Source organism: Palaemon carinicauda, chromosome 24, assembly GCF_036898095.1.
Source record: "Palaemon carinicauda isolate YSFRI2023 chromosome 24, ASM3689809v2, whole genome shotgun sequence".
Lineage (NCBI taxonomy): Eukaryota > Metazoa > Arthropoda > Malacostraca > Decapoda > Palaemonidae > Palaemon > Palaemon carinicauda.
In genome coordinates, this window is record NC_090748.1 from 47,259,743 (window position 1) to 47,277,242 (window position 17,500).

Sequence of the window (17,500 nt, forward strand, 5' to 3'; positions counted from 1 at the left end):
TCTCAGTGGGACCCGAATCAAATAATAAAAAGTTTTCACCTCTGCATGATTTTATATATTCGTCTGTGAAAGACAAATCACTAGGGCATTGTGGAAAAGGTGGCAGACATTTGTTTTCAAACCTTATTCCTCTTCCTTTTAATACTTTGAGGTTTGGGAAGTTTAACTGCTGCTGCTTCACTGCATCCTACAAGTGCATTCGAAATGAAGGCATGAGGTGCTTGTGTAGTCAGTTGATGTAGCTCTTTTACGTACGTTTTACATTACGTTTTGTTTGTCTTTATAAAAGAAATATCCATCACTGATCAACTTCTTCTTCTTCTTCTCCGATTCTATAAACTGGAGCGGCTTGATTGGCTTTTCAGTTATCTTTCAAAACAAAAGAAATCAAAGTTTTAACCAAATTAAGAAACTTCGGTATTTTTAAAGTTGAATGCTTTTTAACGAGAAACACACATACTTATTGTTTTTACCAAATTACGAAAGAATAATACAATTGTTAGCAAAAAGCTAATAAGTTTGTTACATTTTCTTCGGTGTCTTATGTTAATTGGTGGTTAACGGAAACATTCTTACTCATGATAATAAAAGGTTTACACTTTTCTAACTTTTCCCTTTTTTTCTCTTGGGTTTCGGTGAAATGTATATTCGATGAATTGTGTATGTCGGTGAATTGTTGTCGGTGAATTGTTGTCGGTAAATTGTTGTCGGTGAATTTGCCTAGACCCTATATATATATATATATATATATATATATATATATATATATATATATATATATATATATATATATATATATATATATATATATATATATATAATATATATATATATAATATATATATATATATATATATATATATATAATATATATATATATATATATATATATATATATATATATATATATATATATATATATATATATATATATATATATATATAATGTGGAGGATTTATTTTTACTTTATTTTTATTTTTTTGTTTTTGCCAAATCCAGAGAGAGAGAGAGAGAGAGAGAGAGAGAGAGAGAGAGAGAGAGAGAGAGAGAGAGAGAGAGAGAGAGAGAATTTCATTTGCTTTAGTTTTTCTAGATCGCGCGAGAGTGTGTGTGTGTTTGAGTGTGTGTTTGAGTGTGTGTTTGTGTGTTTGGTTGTGTGTTTGTGTGACTGCGGTGTGCGCCGAAGAGCAAGTGGTAGTTAGAGAATGATCGTTGGGGGGTGAGAAAGACTGTTGGTACAAATGAGATTGTTTGTTTACATTTTTTAGTTAGGTTACGACAGTGGTGAATGTTTCGGAGCGAATGTTTTTTTATTTGACTGCAGCATAAGGCAGTTGTGTGAGAGCTGGATTACTATTTATATATTTTCGACCAGCGTGGAAGTGTTTTTTGATTTTCAAAGTAAGTACAGTTTTGTTTATCTTTGCTTGTCGTGATTGTGAATGATAGGAACAATTTATTATTTATCTTTGATTATAGTGCGATAGTTCAGTTAGCTAGAAGTGTTCGTAAGTGTTTTTCTTTTTTATTTTGGCAGGCTGCGATTCCTCCTTTGGAGAGACCCAAGTTTTTTGAAAGTGGATGTATTGTTGATGACTTGGCTTGTATTACGATTTTGTTTGGACTGCTCATTTGATTGATCAACTGTTGACGACCTGGCCTGTTTATTACAATTAAGATTTAGGATGATGATGATGATGATATCGACGACGATGACACCCATGACCCCGAGGAGTTAAGTCCGTTATGGAAATTGAAAACAATCTTCGGGTTTCATATAGTGGTGTTGTGCCATAAAAGACAGTTGGCTTGTGTGTATAGACAGTGTTGGTGTCTATAAAATATATATAAACATATTTATTTGGGTGTTGGTGTGCGGGTGATTTAAGTTTTGTTAGGGGTTTCGTTGATTATTTGAATGGTGGTTATTATATATTTAGTGTGAAGTTTATGATTAGTTGTAAGTGTGATTATTATTTTGATTGTGAATGGTTCCATGTTAAGTATTGTGGTATTAGGAAATATAGTTTTAAGGGTATGTTTTGTTTTGTTTGTCCTTTTGTCCAAGAGTCCAGTTGATAAAGTAAGGGGAAAGTTTGTGTTGTGGGACCATTGTCAGTAGGTGTGATTCAGGGTGTGGGGCTTGTTTTTTTTAACATCCCGCCACATTATTTTGGCGCCCGAACAGGGACTGCTGAGGTGGGATAGAAGCTGGACTGTTGGACGAAGGACGGAATTAGGTTAAGAATTTAGGATTAAGGTTGATGAAAAATGGAAGAGCAGAACAAGTTACTGAAGGAGGAATTGCGGCTGAGTAAGGAGCGTGAGGAGAGGTTGCTAATAGAGAATGAGAGGTTGAACTGGGAGAATGCGGCGATGCAGAAGGAGCTTAGGGAGTTAAAGGGGACAGTAGAGAGAGTGGAAGAATGTGTTGAGATGAGGATGCGAGAGAATGAAGAACGAATGGAGAAACGAATGGAAGATATGATGGGGCAAGTCATGGGGATGATGAAAACTATAATGGGTGAAGGTGCAGTCGGAGGAGTGTCCTCAGCTTCGGGTAATGGGTTGGTAGTGAAAGAGAAGGTTAAGGTAGGTGATAATGGGAAAGGAAGTGATAGTGATAGTAGTAATAGTGATGGTGATATTGAAGATAAGGGAATTAGGCATAGTAAGGATGAACAGAAAGGGGAGAGGAAAGATGAAAGGAAAGGTAAAAGTGATGTGAAGAAAGAGAAGAAAAAGTATCAGGCTGATAGCAAGGACGATCGTGAATGGGTGAAAGTGGTAAGTAAGAAAAAGGGTAAGAAGGGAATGGTTAAGGATAGGAATTTAAGTGTGGAAGTGGATTCATTATATTCGAATGAGGAAGAAGGTAACAAGGGAGTAGACAGTGATGATAGCAGTGAGAATGAACGTGATGTGTGTAAGACTGTGTTTATGAGAGAGGTACCTCGGTGTGAAAGGTTCAATGAGCATAGCAGTAGGGATGTAAATGATTTTTTCAAGGAGTATGAGAGGTATTGTCAGGATAAGTATGGTGATAGTAAAAGAGTTTGGGCTAGGGAGTTAGGAGAATATTTGACTGGGTATTTGTTGACGATGTATGGAGTGATAATGAGTGTAGGGGACGTTGATTATGAAAGTGTGAAAACGAGAATAATTGAGCAGGTAAAACGTATGAAAGGGAGTGTTAAGTATAAGCGTAAGAATGATTTTGATGAGGCAAGGATGAATGCAGGAGAAGCTATATCAATGTACGTATGTAGGTTGGAAACTTTAGCTAGGAAGAAGTATGGGGATGAAGGTATAAATGAGAATAAGGAGTTAATGAGGAAGTTTTTGGCAACAGTACCTGAGAATGTGTGTGAATTTATTAATTTGAAACGCAAAGAGAAAATGAGGTGGACGCAAGAGAGATTGACATGGGATGATATACTAGAGATAGTTGAGGATTATGAGTTAGATAGGTGCATGAAAGAAAGTAAATCTGTAAGTGTAAGAACTGGAATGGAAGAAAGTGTAATAGAATTTGGTAGTTATAAGGACGCAATTTTGAGAGGACCAATGAGGGTAGCTGATAATGTAGTAGATAGGAGTGTTAGGGCGAGTAATGTGGGAATACCTGTAAGGACAAATGAAGGGTTTAGGCAAGGGAATCAGGTTTGGAGGGATAGGAGTGCTAGTGCGCCGCAAGATAGGTCAGGTAGTTGTATCCGTGAAGAGAAGTGTTATAGATGTGGGAAAGTAGGACATAAGAAGAATGAATGTAGATGGGCTCTTGGTGCTTGTTTTGGATGTGGTGAGGTAGGGCATAGAATTAGCGAGTGCACGAAAGAGAAAGGGGTAAAATGTTATCGGTGTGGTATGACAGGGCACATAGCGAGTGGATGTCGGAGTAATCGTACAAATGTGATTTGCGGTAATTGTGGTAAGGATGGGCATTATGCTAGAATGTGCAAGGAGCCACGGGGTAAGTGTACTGAATGTGGTGCAGATGGGCATGTAGCTAGGGTATGTAGGAAGAAGGGAGGAAATCAGCCAGGATGTTCGGGAAACTAGAGTGTAAGAGGGTTCAGCTGGGTGAGTCCTCGAGTGTGTGCGGAGTGAATGTGATGCATGTTCGTGAAGGTTTATTACATGAAGACGTGATGGGCGAAAGAGCTTATGACTGCATGAGTGCAAAAGTAAATTTTAATGGAATAGAGCTAGTTGGTCTGATTGATACTGGTTGTGGTGTCAATTTAATGTTTAGGAATGCATACGATAAGGTAAGGGATGTGTGTGAATGTAGGGGGTGTAAAGGTGAAGTGAAAGGGATCGGTAATTTAAGTATGTCTGTGCAAGGAAAGTTACGAGAAAATGTTATGATTGGGGGGCTGATGATGGAAGATAATGATTTTTATGTGGTTGAGGGAGTAAATGACAAATACGATGTGTTGTTAGGTTATAACTTCTTGAAAAAATGCGGTATGATTGTACATCCTAGTGTAAATATGATAGAGATGAAAGTTAAGGGTAAATTTTGTGGGGAATTTTATTTGAATGAAGATGGTAGTGTATGTACGAAGGTATGGAAAGGTGTGCCGTTAATAGCAAAAGAAGGTGTTAAATTGTCTAAAGATGCGAGTGAGGTTGTCAGTGTAAAAGTTGCATGGCCGAATAGTCTGGGAATTGCCAATAGTGACAATTGTGAATATGTAGTGGAAGGTTCGGAAGCAAGTAATTTGGTGAAAGCAAGTGTGCATGTGTATGATGGTATTTTGAATTTGCAGGAGCCGAAGGTGTATGTGAGCTTGTTGCCGACTGTAAGGAGGAAGAGAATACGGGGTATACGTGAGGGTGATTGTATGGGATGTATGTATACGTTGGTCAATGTAGAGGATGAAAGGTATGTTAAATTGAGACGGGTTATGACGGGTAAGATAAAGCCGGATGACGATTGGGACTATGGAAGTTTGAAAGAAAGAATTAATGTAGATGAGAATATAAGTGAGGGGGAAAGGGAACAATTGTATAGGATGTTATGGGATAGACGGAGAGTTTTGAGTCGCGGTGACGAGGATTGTGGGGGATCAAAGCTGCCTGAATTCAAGATAGTTCTTAGTAATGATACCCCCATATATCAGCGTCCCCGACATTTTTCTCCGCCTATTGCCAGAGAAATAGAAGAGCAGTGCCAGGAGTTAGATTAAATGGGTGTAATAGAAAGGAGTGAGAGTGCCTGGAATAGCCCTATTGTACCTGTAAGAAAGCCGGATGGAAGTTTACGGATGTGTATTGATTATAGAAAGGTGAATGAAGTAACTGTTAAAGAACGTTTTCCGATGAATGTAGTGTCTGACTGTGTGTATAAGATGCATGGTATGAAAGTTTTTACAAAGTTAGATTTAGTTAGGGGCTATTACCAGATGCCTCTGGCAGAGGGGAGCAGGCCCATTACGGCATTTTCAAGTAGAAGTTGTCATTTTCAGTTTAAAAGATTAAGTTTTGGCCTTGCTAATGCGCCTGCTGCCTTCCAGAGGGCGATGAATGTAGTTTTGGCTGGGTTTGATAGACAGAAGGTGACTGTTTTTATTGATGATATTTTGATTGCTAGTGAGACAGTTGAGGAACACATGCAGTTGCTTGAAGCAGTATTAGAACGGTTGATAGAAGTTGGGGTGAAAGTTAAGCTTGAAAAGTGTACATGGTTGGCCGGGGAGGTGGAATTTCTTGGGCATGTGGTGAGTGAATCGGGTATAAGGAAGAGTGAAAAGTTTGTGAGTAAGGTGAGAGAGTTTCCACGTCCTCATACGGTGCGTGAGTTGAGAGGGTTTCTTGGGTTAATTGAATTTGGTCGGAAGTTTGTCAGAGATTGTTCGGGAATAGGAAAGCCTTTGAATGAGTGGACAGGTAAGAGAAATAGTACGAGACTGAAATGGGATGAGCGTATGATTGAAGCATTTGAAAACTTGAAAGAAGAGGCTGCGAGAGACGTCACTTTGGCTTTTCCCGATTATAGTGAACATGCGAGTATGCTAGAGTTATATACGGATACTAGTGGGATTAGTATGGGCGGTTGCTTGGTTCAAATGCAAAGAATAAACGGAGATGAACAGTTGAGAGTGATAGCGTATGTAAGTAAAGCATTTAATAAGGCTGAGCGAAAGTATTCCACGATTGAAAGGGAGTTGGCTGCGATAAGGTTTTGCGTGAAAGCGTTGAAGGTATTTTTGTATGGTGTGAAATTTATTGTGCGTACTGACCATCAGCCCCTAGTGTACATGATTAGGAAAGAGTCTGTGAATGCTAGAGTTGCGAGGACAATAGAGGATTTGAATGAATTTGACTTTAAGCTAGAATATGTACCTGGGAGTAAGAACGTGATAGCAGATGCGATGTCAAGAATGCATGGTAAGATAGAAGAGAGTAGCGAGAATGATAGTAATTTTGAAAGGTTGCCGGAAGATTTAATGGTGGTACAAAGTTTTGAAGGGGATGACATGGTGTATAAATGTATTTTGTGTGGGTTAAATAAGGTTAAATTGAAGGGTTTGAATAGGGATATACCTGCTAGTATAGATGAGCTTAGAATGAGTGTTAGGAATGAAGTATCAAAAGAAATGGCATATAAGGAGGAGGATAGTATGCTTGAGGGTGAATTGTTATCAAAAGTATTGTTGGTAGTAAGTATGTTATATGGTGTCACTGTTTATTTGTATTTTGGGTGGAATCGTCCGATGCAGTACCGAGCAAATAAAGAGACTGAAAGGGAGTATATATTGAGGTTACAATGTAATGAAAGATGTTGCAAGTTGTTGAGTAAGAAGGAGGATTGTCCGAGTGATTTGAATCAGAGTGGTATGAGCATAGAAGATAGCGAAGATGACCATGGGTGTGATAAGGATGACCCTATTGATAGGAGAGTAAACATTTGTATGCATGGTGTAAAAGGAAGAATGATGACGTATGTGGGTATAAATGAGAATGAATACTGTAGTTTAATTGATACAGGTGCACAAGTGTCATTAGTGAATATGTCTGTTATCAAGGAAATAGAGCGGTACAATTGGGAAGTGAAACGGCAATGTACGAGTGTGAGAATTCATGGGATAGGTAAAGGAAGTTTGCTAGTTTGGGAAGAAGTGCGTTTGAAAGTAAAACTGGGAAGTATGGAGGTGGAACATAATTTTATTGTAATGGGAGAGAATGAGATGCCTAGTTGTTTTTTGATAGGAATTGACTTTTTAAGATTGCATGATTTATCAGTTGATATTGGTAGTGGTTTGCTTCTGAAAAATGGATGTGAAGTAGTTGTGATAGAAGATAATAGTGTATTTATGGCGAATTTTGTTGGCATGGTTGATATTACGAGGAGTGAGGATGATCTACTGACTAAAGAGGAGGTGGAAGAAATGCAAGATGAATGTGAGGAAATTAAAAGGTTACGTGAATGTATGTTGAATAGTATTGAGGTAGAAGAATGGTCGTCTGATTTAGAGGTGTATAAGAAAGTTAGTAAGAGACTTATTGTGTGTAAGAATATTGTTTATTTTCTACATAAAGGAATGGATGAAGATATATATGTTCCTGTGTTTCCAATGCATGCAGCAGTAAGTATGTGTATGTTAGTGCATGACAGATATGGGCATATGGGTAAGAATAAATTATGGGAATGCATGCGTGAGAGATTGTTTACACCTGGGTTGAGTCAGATATGTAAGGATGTAGCGACTACGTGTGAAGATTGCCAGAAAGGGAAGTATCAGAGAGTGCATGCTAATCCGCCTGTTTTGAGATTACGTATGAAAGAACCATTTGAGATGTTTGTGATTGATTGTGTTTCGTTGCCTGTGACTGCGAGAAGACATGTGGGAATGATTGTTATGGTTGATCACATGAGTAAATTTACCTATGCAATACCCATCAAGGATAAACGGAGCGAGACTGTTGCAAGAATGGTTGGTCAAGTGATGTTGCCGATGTGTGTGTGTAAGCCTGTGAGAATGTTAAGTGATAATGGCCCTGAGTTTGTTGGATGGGAGTTTGAGCAGATGTTAAGAGAATGGGGTATTGAACATGTGTATTCGACTCCTTATATGCCAAGTGCGAATGGGTTGGCTGAAAGGACTGTAAGAACATTAACTGAAATTTTGCGAATGATGAGTACATGTGGTAATGATTGGGATTTGTATGTTGGTAGAGCGTTGTGGGCTTACAATGCAACAGTGCATAAGAGTACGGGTATGTCTCCATGTAAGTTTGTTTTAAATTTTGAAAAGATAATAAGACCGAGGTTGGGTGTGTCGGAGGATGATAGAGATGTGTGGAGGAAAGCAAATAAGAGGTTTGAAAGCTTTAAAGTTGGTGAGAGAGTGATGAAAGAAGTAATTGAAAAGGGTAGAATGAATGTAAATAAGGTGCGTGATAAATTTGAAGGTCCCTATGATGTGTTAGAAGTTGGTTCGAGTGGATTAAGTTACGTTTTGGGTAAGTTGTGTGTGGGTGGTATTGTGGAAAAAATTAGGGCCCACCACAACCAGTTGCGTAAATGGAAAGAGGTACCTGAGTATATCCAAGAGAATGGGATGAGTAAATGGTTGAAAAGGAACAAGGGTGAACCTAGTATGTATGAGGACTTAGGTCTGGAAGGTAAACAGTTAGTGTTAGTAGAATATAAGAAAAGGAAGAATACAAGAGCTTTAAGTAAAGATGAAAGAAGGGGAAATTTTATAAGTAAAAGTGAGAATAGAAATAAGTATGACAAGGGTGTAAATGTGCAAGTGTGTATGGAAGATAAATGTGTTAATACAGATGAATCATGGCTGAGTATGAATGATACCTATAGTGTGTGTGGCTTTTCCTTAGGTGATGTAAAAGAAAGGATGACGAATGCGAGAGTGAGAGATAGGAGAATGATTAGTAGTATGAATGAATCTTTTACTAAAGTTGAGAATGTTTTTGATGAAATGGATGAACTGTTTACAGAAATGAGTGTAATTATAGGGCCAGATGAGAACGAGGTAGATATGATTGTACATGATATATTAGATGATAGGAATTTAGATAGGAATAGTGTTAATGTAGCGAATGATTGTGATAAGGAAGAAGTGAATGAGAGAGTATATGGAGGCCCAGTTACTCGGAGTAGAGGTCCCGTTCCCGACTGCGACTGGGTTATGAAAAAAATAATGTAAGTGTTGTGTGAGAAGGATTTGGCAAAGTAAGGGGGGAGGAATGTGGAGGATTTATTTTTACTTTATTTTTATTTTTTTGTTTTTGCCAAATCCAGAGAGAGAGAGAGAGAGAGAGAGAGAGAGAGAGAGAGAGAGAGAGAGAGAGAGAGAGAGAGAGAGAGAATTTCATTTGCTTTAGTTTTTCTAGATCGCGCGAGAGTGTGTGTGTGGTTGAGTGTGTGTTTGAGTGTGTGTTTGAGTGTGTGTTTGTGTGTTTGGTTGTGTGTTTGTGTGACTGCGGTGTGCGCCGAAGAGCAAGTGGTAGTTAGAGAATGATCGTTGGGGGGTGAGAAAGACTGTTGGTACAAATGAGATTGTTTGTTTACATTTTTTAGTTAGGTTACGACAGTGGTGAATGTTTCGGAGCGAATGTTTTTTTATTTGACTGCAGCATAAGGCAGTTGTGTGAGAGCTGGATTACTATTTATATATTTTCGACCAGCGTGGAAGTGTTTTTTGATTTTCAAAGTAAGTACAGTTTTGTTTATCTTTGCTTGTCGTGATTGTGAATGATAGGAACAATTTATTATTTATCTTTGATTATAGTGCGATAGTTCAGTTAGCTAGAAGTGTTCGTAAGTGTTTTTCTTTTTTATTTTGGCAGGCTGCGATTCCTCCTTTGGAGAGACCCAAGTTTTTTGAAAGTGGATGTATTGTTGATGACTTGGCTTGTATTACGATTTTGTTTGGACTGCTCATTTGATTGATCAACTGTTGACGACCTGGCCTGTTTATTACAATTAAGATTTAGGATGATGATGATGATGATATCGACGACGATGACACCCATGACCCCGAGGAGTTAAGTCCGTTATGGAAATTGAAAACAATCTTCGGGTTTCATATAGTGGTGTTGTGCCATAAAAGACAGTTGGCTTGTGTGTATAGACAGTGTTGGTGTCTATAAAATATATATAAACATATTTATTTGGGTGTTGGTGTGCGGGTGATTTAAGTTTTGTTAGGGGTTTCGTTGATTATTTGAATGGTGGTTATTATATATTTAGTGTGAAGTTTATGATTAGTTGTAAGTGTGATTATTATTTTGATTGTGAATGGTTCCATGTTAAGTATTGTGGTATTAGGAAATATAGTTTTAAGGGTATGTTTTGTTTTGTTTGTCCTTTTGTCCAAGAGTCCAGTTGATAAAGTAAGGGGAAAGTTTGTGTTGTGGGACCATTGTCAGTAGGTGTGATTCAGGGTGTGGGGCTTGTTTTTTTTAACATCCCCCCACAATAATATATATATATAATATATATATATATATATATATATATATATATATATATATATATATATATATATATATATATATATACATATATGTACTTATATATACATATATTAATATATATATATATATATATATATATATATATATATATATATATATATATATATATATATATATATATATATATATATATATATATATATATATATTGTGATGGCTGGCTTTGACCACCACACAAAACACTACACTTATCAAATAGTATTCACCATCATAACGTACTAAGTCCACTAAAGGTGGAATAGTATCCAAACATTAATACGAGTGCAAAGTCAACTCAAGGGGACAAAGAAAATACCACAAAAATCTCCTTAATTTTAATACATAATATTTAGACAGAAATAACACCTGAACCACAATAATACAATAATAAATGATACACACTCACTCTTAAACTCCCTGCAAAAGAAAACAATTACACAATTAAAGAAAGGTCATCAACACAAACATACTAAAAGGAGAGAGGGTCCAGAAAGGAGAAGGCCAACGAAAAGTGAGAACATCCTAACAAATACAAACTAAATATCCCTATCTAGTGGACGGTGGCTGGTTTGATTGGAAGGCTTTCACAGGCTCCAGTAATGACGTCAGCTGACAGGTCGTGATCACTATACTTAAATAGGTATAAACATTATTACCTTGGGACAGAGAGGTCCCCTTGGCTTTTACTGAACCAAGGGCAGTATAAAAAATGTATGATGAGACGTCTTGCTGCAGAGAAAGGATATCCAACACAAGTTCAATAGCTTCAAAATGTGGCTCTGCAAAGGCGTGGAATAATATAGATCCAATCACAAATGTCGTGCCCTACAAGGTTGGAGGCTCAGAAACACACTAAGGAACCATCCTCAAAAAAAGCCCCTCCAAAACTCCGTTCACGCAGGAGCGCAGCCACGTAACCAACACCACTTGAAAATATAAAACAGCCGTTAGTCCATTATAACCACTAACATAACCACCAGTGAAAAGACAAACAATTAAAGCAAGAAAACAATAATTCTACAGTATATTCAACCTTATACATCTATAAAAAATTAAATAATTTAGAAATAGTAAAGCAATAATGTTACACCTCCTCACCCAACCAAAAAAAAAAATTCCCAAATTTTTTTTTTTTTCTAAAGTGATTTGAATACAACATACAGGTTATCACATAATGAAATATTAAACCAACACTCAAACATATTAAATATTAAACCAACACTCAAAAATTATTATTAAACAAACTGCAAAAACATGACAAACAAAAGGAAAGAGGGGGGCAAGTAGCAAGGTTTGCAGCTCACAAGGATAGCAATATATAACCAATACTAAAAAAAATCTTAAACCTAAATTAATCACAAGTAAACTTTCCAAAACCAGAAAACCAAAAAATCACCATCTGATAAATAGGTACCCAACCTAAAAATTTCACATCACTCATATCGTTAATAAACTTAATTAAGAGTCATTGCACCAACAACCGGATTCTGTATTTATAGTCCAAAAGCTATAACCTTTTCCACACGATACACTGTTCATTTTCAGGGATACACATCACTCACTATCAATAAATGTTGATCACAAAAACCACTGTCTATTTCAGTGTTATATATCACACTTATCACCATAGTGTCCAATACATACACACACACCGAACGACACAGAGAAGACCACCACAAGACTCCCCTGCGCAAACAAACAAACAAACTCGATGAAGCGTAATTATTAGCCTGAAAATAGAGAATACCAGATTAGTGCCTATCTCTTTTCTTAGCTTATTATAAACCTTATCGTATTTGACACCTCTAAACCTTAGTAGATTAACCTTAACTCAGTCTAGGGTACCACTCATACACCAGCCTGTAGCGCCTAAAAAACGGCTGTTGTGCTACAGACCCGTGAGCCCATGACCCATCTAATTAATCAATCATTAGAAAGTACCAGTGATCACCCTCACTTTTTAACCTTAAAGATCCCATATACTATACCCAAAACATTATAGTCTTCTGTAAACAAACCATGATTAATAAATCTTAAATATACATTTACTTCTACTCACTACGTGCCCACTTCAACAGCACACACACCATAATTAGAACGATACAGATACTACCTTTAATAACTGCATAGCCCTCTGTCAATCAACTAATATTCAACGCTGCGAGAGAGAAAATCGGCAACAATATTATCTTTTCCTGGGATGTGGGAAAATTCTAAATTCCACTCTTGCAGCATGAGACTCCACCTCATCAATCGTTGATTTTTATTTTTGTATCTGCTGATGAAGGTCAGGGGATTATGGTCTGTCAAGACCTTAATAGGTGTATCTGAGGAGGAGAGATAAACCTGAAAATGATTAATAGCGAATATTAACGCAAGTGTCTCTTTCTCCACAGTTGAATACCTACGTTGGGCGGAGGACAATTTTTTTGAAAAGAATGCGACAGGATGAGAAACTCCCTGCTCGTCATTCTGCAACAACACCGCTCCTACACCAACGTCACTTGCATCCGTGGCAAGAGAAAAAGGAAGGTCAAAATCAGGAGCTCTCAAGACAGGGAAATTAATTAAAACTCTTTTTAAATTATCAAAAGCCCTTTGCGTTTCATTCGTCCAGACAAATGCTACATTCTTTCTCAAGAGATTTGTTAACGGATCGGCTATATCCGAAAAATTCCTAACAAACCTTCGGTAGTACCCACTCAAACCAAGGAATCTTCGGACATCCCTCCTACATTTAGGGACTACCATATTTTCAATACTTTCGATATTGGCCTGCTTAGGAGCAACTTTACCATTACCAACCTCATGACCCAAATATACCACCTTCGCCTTTGCGAAATCGCTTTTCTTTAAATTAATTACCAAATTTGCCTTTTTCAACACCTCAAATAGTGCCCTAATACGTTTTAAATGGGTTTCCCAATCATCGCTATAAATAACAATATCATCAATATACACAACACATCCTTCTAAACCATGGACTAAAGTATTCATTAACCTCTGAAAGGTAGCAGCCGCGTTCTTCATACCAAACAGCATAACTTTACATTGAAACAATCCCTGTGGTGTTACAAAAGCAGACAGGGCCCTTGCCCGCTTTGAAAGAGGAACTTGCCAATAACCTTTCAACAAATCGAATTTGCTAATGTATTTGGCCTTCCCCATTCGATCAATACAATCCTCAATTCGAGGTAATGGATAACAATCAGATTTAGATAACTCATTCAACTTACGGTAATCAAAACATAACCTGAAATCACCGTCGGATTTCTTTACCAATACAACAGGTGATGACCAAGGACTTTGACTAGGTTCAATTAGGTCATGTTTTAGCATATAATCACTTCCTTTGCTACAACCTCATTTTTGAAGGGAATTAACCTGTAAGGAGATTGTTTCACAGGAGTGGCGCTACCTACCTCTACATCATGTTCAAGGACCGAAGTCCTACCCGGTACATCCGAAAATAATTCTTTATAATTAGATACTAAATTTTTCAAAGACCTTTGTTCTTCCTTACCTAAATGTGAAATTACTCCCGAAAATTTTTCCAAAGACTTTCTATTATCCGACCGCCATTCACATCCATTAAAACAATTATCATCAATACCCTCCCCCTCTGAAAAAGAAAAATGGTTATTGTTCTCAGAATCTACCGTGTTCCCAATAGTTGCCACAGGAATGACTTTTTCCCGTTCCATATAAGCTTTCAACATATTTACATGACACAGTTGAAAAGGTTTCCTTCTTTGAGGTGTCTCCACTAAATAGTTAACTTCACTTACTTTTTTCAAAATTTTCCAAGGACCTGAAAAAGAAGCTTTCAATGGATTCCCTGGGAAGGGTAACAAAACCAATACTTTATCGCCTACAGCAAAGTCGCGTGCCTTGGACCTTCTATCAAAGAAAAACTTCATTCTTTTTTGGCTACATAATAAGTTTTCACCCGCAAATTTCCAAGCCTTGGTTAATTTATCGCCTAGATTAGACACATAATCCAATAAATTAACCTCAGGGACGTCTCCCTCCCAAGACTCACGAACCACATCAAGAGGACCTCGAACACAATGGCCAAACACAAGGCTGAAAGGCGAAAAACCTAAAGACTGACTTGGGACAGAACGAAAAGCGAACAACAAATAAGGTAATTCCTTATCCCATTCAGAACCATTAATCAAACAATATTTCTTTACCATGGATTTCAGGGTCTGATGAAATCTCTCCAGAGCTCCCTGGCTTTCCGGATGATATGGAGAAGAGGTCACATGTTTTATATTTAACTCTGCCATTTTATCTCTGAAATACCTGCTAACAAAATTAGAACCACAATCCGATTGAATAATCTTAGGCATCCCAAACCTGGTAAAAAAGTCAATTAGTACATCTACAATTTTAACACTTTATTGTACGTAGTGGTATTGACTCGGGATATCGAGACATCCTATCCATGATTGTCAAAATATACTCATTACCACTACGCGTCTTCGGTAATGGTCCAACCACATCAATAATGACTTCCTTAAAAGGTTCGGAAACTACAGGAATAGGACATAGAGGCGATTTTGGAATCCGCTGATTGGATTTACCGACCCTCTGGCACACATCAAAACTATTGACAAACTTCTTTACATCTGCCTTCAACTTCGGCCAATAATAATTCCCTAACAATTTGCAAGAAGTTTTATGAATTCCAAAATGGCCGGCCAGACCACTTTCGTGCGCCAATGACATTAACTCCTTCCTGTAACCAAAAGGAACCATTATCTGTTTCACAATTTCATAATCAACATTATCCACCCCCATAGGCCTACTCAACCTATATAAAATATTATTAAATATCTTAAACTTGGGACCAGTCATATCAGACACCTCCCCTGACTCGATAGAGAGTTCCCGAAACTCCTTTTTCTGGGCTTTGATTAGCTCTTCAGTAGTCCAATTTACTTTGTATAAGAGTGGTCCAATACTCTTGGGGCCACTCCAACCTTGCAGAAATCCTCTCAAACGATACAAAAAATTCTGCTACATTATTTTCTTCAAATTTAGGTACAAATTTGAGAGCCTGCGATAAATTGATAGCAGGAGTTACTAACCTATTTGGGGAATGGGCGGGGGAAAAAGAACCTGGGTTTCTCATGGCAATCTCATGCTGCCTCTCTTTTTCTCTTTCCCCTGCCTTAAACTTTTCCATTTCAAATTCCATTTGTCTCAGGACAATCTGCTTATCCAAAATTTCTATAGACACTACTTCATCCGGTTTCACCTCTTGTTCCCCACCTGTCTTTACAGTTTTAACATAATCATAAATGAGCAATAGCAATACACCCCTTCTTATGGACACATCATATTCCAATTCAAAATGTTCTGCTACAACTTCCAAGTCTTCCCTATTTAACTCTGCCAACCTCTCTTGCCATCCCTCTCCTCCAAGGAGTTCTAGTACGTTAACAACCACGATTACTTATTCAAACAAAATACTAAATTTGCAAAAAACAACACCGAGGAGGTGAAAATGCACTGCCTGAAAAATTACCCCAAGAATTAACTTTGCACAAACACTGGTGAATACTCAGGAACGAAATATCCTGTCACGGTCGCCACTTGTGATGGCTGGCTTTGACCACCACACAAAACACTACACTTATCAAATAGTATTCACCATCATAACGTACTAAGTCCCCTAAAGGTGGAATAGTATCCAAACATTAATACGAGTGCAAAGTCAACTCAAGGGGACAAAGAAAATACCACAAAAATCTCCTTAATTTTAATACATAATATTTAGACAGAAATAACACCTGAACCACAATAATACAATAATAAATGATACACACTCACTCTTAAACTCCCTGCAAAAGAAAACAATTACACAATTAAAGAAAGGTCATCAACACAAACATACTAAAAGGAGAGAGGGTCCAGAAAGGAGAAGGCCAACGAAAAGTGAGAACATCCTAACAAATACAAACTAAATATCCCTATCTAGTGGACGGTGGCTGGTTTGATTGAAAGGCTTTCACAAGCTCCAGTAATGACGTCAGCTGACAGGTCGTGATCACTATACTTAAATAGGTATAAACATTATTACCTTGGGACAGAGAGGTCCCCTTGGCTTTTACTGAACCAAGGGCAGTATAAAAGATGTATGAAGAGACGTCTTGCTGCAGAGAAAGGATATCCAACACAAGTTCAATAGCTTCAAAATGTGGCTCTGCAAAGGCGTGGAATAATATAGATCCAATCACAAATGTCGTGCCCTACAAGGTTGGAGGCTCAGAAACACACTAAGGAACCATCCTCAAAAAAAGCCCCTCCAAAACTCCGTTCACGCAGGAGCGCAGCCACGTAACCAACACCACTTGAAAATATAAAACAGCCGTTAGTCCATTATAACCACTAACATAACCACCAGTGAAAAGACAAACAATTAAAGCAAGAAAACAATAATTCTACAGTATATTCAACCTTATACATCTATGAAAAATTAAATAATTTAGAAATATTAAAGCAATAATGTTACAATATATATATATATATCATCATACATATACCAAAGGCACTTCCCCCAATTTTGGGGGGTAGCCGACAACAACAAGAAACAAAACAAAAAGGGGACCTCTACTCTCTACGTTCCTCCAGCCTAACCAGGGACTCAGCCGAGTTCAGCTGGTACTGCTAGGGTGCCACAGCCCAACCTCCCACATTTCCACCACAGATGAAGCTTCATACTGCTGAGTCCCCTACTGCTGCTACCTCCGCGGTCATCTAAGGCACCGGAGGAAGCAGCAGGGCCTACCGGAACTGCGTCACAATCGCTCGCCATTTATTCCTATTTCTAGCACGCTCTCTTGCCTCTCTCACATCTATCATCCTATCACCCAGAGCTTTCTTCACACCATCCATCCACCCAAACCTTGGCCTTCCTCTTGTACTTCTCCCATCAACTCTTGCATTCATCACCTTCTTTAGCAGACAGCCATTTTCCATTCTCTCAACATGGCCAAA